Source organism: Anser brachyrhynchus, assembly GCF_964034855.1.
Source record: "Anser brachyrhynchus genome assembly, chromosome: 13".
Classification (NCBI taxonomy): domain Eukaryota; kingdom Metazoa; phylum Chordata; class Aves; order Anseriformes; family Anatidae; genus Anser; species Anser brachyrhynchus.
Genome location: NC_137708.1, coordinates 13,360,101 through 13,364,625, shown reverse-complemented (window position 1 = coordinate 13,364,625; position 4,525 = coordinate 13,360,101). Strand labels below are relative to the sequence as shown.

At 42.6% G+C, this 4,525-nt stretch overlaps 1 long non-coding RNA gene across 1 annotated transcript; it reads right to left on the bottom strand.

Annotated features, from left to right (window-relative positions):
• Positions 1-326: 326 nt before the first annotated feature.
• LOC308177198 lies at positions 327-4,169 on the bottom strand. Its single transcript, XR_013938940.1, has 3 exons — positions 4,027-4,169; positions 3,753-3,864; positions 327-3,549 (listed from the first exon to the last, which is right to left on the bottom strand). It is a non-coding gene; the product is annotated as an uncharacterized lncRNA (long non-coding RNA).
• Between the last annotated feature and the right edge of the window lie 356 nt (positions 4,170-4,525).

The window sequence follows — 4,525 nt, the reverse complement described above, 5'->3', positions numbered from 1 at the left end:
TGCAGCCCTCCCAGCCAGCATCGCCTGCACCCTGCCGTGACCGAGACCAGGAAAGGCTATCGGCACTGGGCAAGTGCACAATTTAATGCTTCCCAGGCTGCTGACCTGGCCCCCAGCAATTTGTAGCTCCCGGATTTTCCCAGCCAGCCGGGTCACTTTATCCCTAATTTCTCCTGCCTGTCTGTAGCGAGATCGCCGCTCCGGGGGAAGCCGTGCTTCCACCAGCAGAGGTTGCTGCTGTTCTCTTCACCTCCTCCTCGTTTCGAGTGAGCTAACCTGTCATGTCAAGCGTTTAGCTGAAAGCGGTGGGAATTGTGAAGCTTTAATGTTTCCCAGACTGTAGTCTGCCACATTAACAAATCTTTCAGTTTTCAGAAGATGATAGTGTCAATCATGATGACAGGCTGAAAGACACCATTCATTGTTAATTAATTATTAGCTGTCAACTCAAAGACTTTGTTGAACTAAGAACATTCAGGCAGATTGTGGATTTCCTCTTTTTTAAACTTTGTTTAAAGGACACTAAATACCCTTAATTATCAAAGTGAGTTGAAATCCTTTCATACTTCTTTCTTCTGCAGGTGACTGCTTCAGGTACAATATTAATTATAAATAGAAAGAAGATTCTGTAGCTCCTTATTGCTGATTTATGTTTTCATGATGGATGAACTAAAAAGGAAAAAGTTTCCTTTCTTTGCTTTGCTAACAGCCTCCGATCCCTAGGCAGCCTCTGAGTTCTGGTAGCTTTAGGAAACAAACAAGAGAGGCAACTCTTGTTTCTGGAGAAGACCTGAGGGCCATACAGCCTGAAATGGGGCCGTGACTTTGTCTGACTCCACTGTGTAAATCCTTGGATTTGAGTTGTTGGGATATTTCAGTTTCACTCCTCGTGTCTGAAAGGCTTTCACCACAAAAACAAGGGATGGCTTTCTAATTGGAGTTCCTGCGGGTAGAATGAACTCTTATCTTTTTCTAAGTAATCATCTGATTTCTCAGCAGTTCTGAGCACGCCCAGCCATCACAGCACAGCCTTCTGATGCAGGAGCCTTACGGCTGGAGGTGAGGTGCTCGCATGGACACTTTCCTGGTTGTGGGGCAATGGGAGAGCCCAACCCAGGAAAGCAGCTGGTGCACATAAGTGCTTGCAGAATACGTCTGCAAGCTCCAACACACTGGCCAATACTCTCTCCATTTGGGCCTGCTGAATACAAACGGGATACAAAAATACTTACCTACCTCATAGGAGTGCTCTGAGGCTTAATTAATGCGTATGGGTAAAATGCTTTGAGATCCTCGGGTCATAATGATACTTAGCACTTTATATCTTCAAAGCCCCATACCCAATGCGAAGGAACTAATCCCAAACTAATTAGGCAAAAGGCACTATAAAAGTGCCAAGTGTTGTTATTTGCCTTAAAGTATTATTATTTAATCACAAATTGCCTCAAAGTGAAGTGTGACTCTATGAGATTAGAGACATAGTAATTAAGGCCTTGATTTAATATTTTAAAATTATTCAGCACACTTCAATGCAGCTCTCGATTTTTTTTTCTTTCTTTCCCAAATACCCGGCACACATTTTAATTTTTATAAACACTGCATCCTCATCACTTAATAGGCTTTCCCTCTTCTCTCAGTTGTGTGCCCTTAGGACGTTGCAGTGCTGAGGGAAGATAGAGTTTGGGGAACAAGGATTTGGCCAAGTTGGAACACAGCAGACTGAGTATGTGCATGTGTGAATTAAATATGACAAGAAGGAAATGTGTAAATAAAGTCTTTCTTGCATGTGCGGTAGATATATTTATGTATGTGCTGTGTAAGTTCTACAATGCAAAAACATCTATGAAAGCATCTGTCACCCCGCATTACTTATTCTGCCTTTGAGATGCAAGCTGCTGCAGACCTTCTTAAAGATGACACTTCTCTGCATGTCAGGGAGCAGCTGTAGTTATATTGACTTGGGAAGCAATGACTTGGGGTAAATAGGCTGGTAGAATTCACCCCTCTGTATAGAAGCCCGGCAGAAGGTTCAAGGACCACTTCTCTCCCATATAAACCTATTTTAAAGGTTGAAGTGGATGTGAAGACCTGAGTACAGGGTTTAATTTCTTCCAGAAAAAAATTGCATTGGGTTTAGGGAAAACCTCTTGATGGGAATTGAATATATTTGCTCTTTGTTCGAAAGGAATAGAAGACATTTATTTTTCTGATGCAACTGACTTTGAAGTTCACAGATTTCCGTGAGGAGTGGATGTAGCATGACCATACTGTGCCACTGTAACTTGACTGGCCCCAGCGGAGACAATCCCCAATCTTCTCGTGCTGTGAGGAGAAATTATAATTCACAGTGAGGTTGAGCAAACAAGTTTATGGAATAGGGAGACTTTGTAGTGACAGGGAACAATGTGGAAACATTTTAGTGGGTGAACCTTTTGGTGGCAGGCAGCCAAAATGGTGACATACTGAAAAGTCAGTGGCAGCCACTCAGATCTTAATTCTGTGCAGTTGCTGCACTCTAGTGAGGAGACACGTCTGTAGCAGAAGAAAGGGGAGGCATCCCATAGTCCCAGCTGTAATAACACTGCTCCCTGAGGAGTCTTGCCAAAACAGGTAGAATTACTTCCAGAACAAAATACTGCTCAATATGACAGCAACACCCCCAAAATCATATTTATCCTTGTGCATATGTTTACAGTTGTAAATTATAGTTATTTAACACTTATAAAAGTAAGCTTTGAGAGATGTGTGTGTTATTTTCGTCTCTCTCTTTTTAATTTTTTTTTGTAGGACAATAGTTTCTTGTAAACCATAGCGTAAGGCTATGCAGTGAGTTTTCACAGAGCCATGCAAACAGTCTCTGGAGACTTTCCTTCTTTCCAGAAACCTCCCACCACAATTTACAGCATTTTATCATGACTTGAAATTTTGTGGATCCTATTTATTTTGGGAGGTGGGGGGTGGGTGGGGAAGCCATTCTGCTCCTCCCTGGCCTCAGAAAAGATCTGAGATGAGGAATTTTTGAAAGAGCTTTGCATGAAATCAATCAGAAAATTGCTTAGGTAGCAGTTGGTCAGGTTGGGCCTAGCCACGGAAAAATTTGGAGGATATTTGTACCTCGGAGAGGTGCTACTGTGTTAGTCTGAGACATTCAATACATTACATACTTGAATTCAGTTTTGAAGCAGACAAATTTTCAGGAGGTTTGTGATGCAGCCAGATGCACTTTCAAAGCTCAGTCTTATATCCCTTGTGTTCTTTATTTTGTATAATGACAAAGAAATTCAGCTACTCTGAAGCCCCTTTGCAGGGGACCAGGTGTTCAGCTGTGAACGTGGAAGCAGCTTCTCTGACTTCTCACCAGCTGAGGACCTGGTGCTGTACAGCAGGACTGGGGCTGCAGCACACAACTTTGGTGCCGCAAAGCTTGAGGGGGTTTATTTTTCTGCATGGAAGACCAGCAGGTCTCTGCTTATTCCTAGCTCACTTTTACTGTAGGTGCATTGCTCAAGCCTTTTGCAAAGCCAGGTGTCAGCCAACGTTTGCCTCTGCCTGGAATGAAAGCAAAAATAAAAATGAAACAAGTAAATAATGATTCCAACAAAACCTCAGCATAGGAGTGATCTTTACAATGAATAACTGAATGAGAAACTTGCACTTAGATGCACAAGTGTGGGCTTGTGGTAATCTCATTGCTAGCATGCATTTTGGTAAGACTTCAGGAGTAGAGGACATTTACAGTAAAGCAGGGATACCTGAGGGCTGCAGACAAGCTGGTTCATCCTGAAGAGCTGAGCCTCCTGTGGAAGAGGCTGACAGGAAGCTGTCTGCTGGTGCTTATCCCTGATGCCGAGGAAGGAATACTCTCTGGGGAAACAGAGCATTGAAGCCCAATGTACTTGGGATCAGATTTTGGGTAAGCTTAACATTGAGATCTAACCTACTTGGGATCATATTTTAGTAAAGCTTCAACATCTCCTTTTTTTTTCTTTTTTTTTTTTCTGTTAGAAGTAAAGCAAAGGGGCCTACATGTGTTGTGAAGGAGAGCACTAAGAATCAGTGTGTCTCTGCCCAAAGGATATCAGCTGTCACCAGCTCAGCACCTGACCTGTACATGTATATGATGAAGAAACCTGCTGAGGAGTCAGAAATGTGTTGCCACACCCAAAGATATACTGGGGCAAATGACATTAATGTCTTCCCACTGCTTACACACCTTGGGGAAGGATGAGGTGAAATGAAGTGCTGACCTAAAAGACAAGAGCCCCTGAGGATATAGGTGCTATCAAAATGTCATCTAGATAAATAAGGACCCAAACTCCTAGTATCTTAAGTAGCTACACTATTGATTAAAGAATCATGATAAATGAGTATAGGGCTGTGAATTAGATCAATACCATCAACCTTAAAAGTCAATCTCCTACACCAGCTTGAACAGACACACTAAAAAAATACACTCAGGAGAACCACAAATCCTAGGGCTGATGGTGGCCTTGAGGCTTTAAGTTTTTCTCTGCCATTTCTTTTT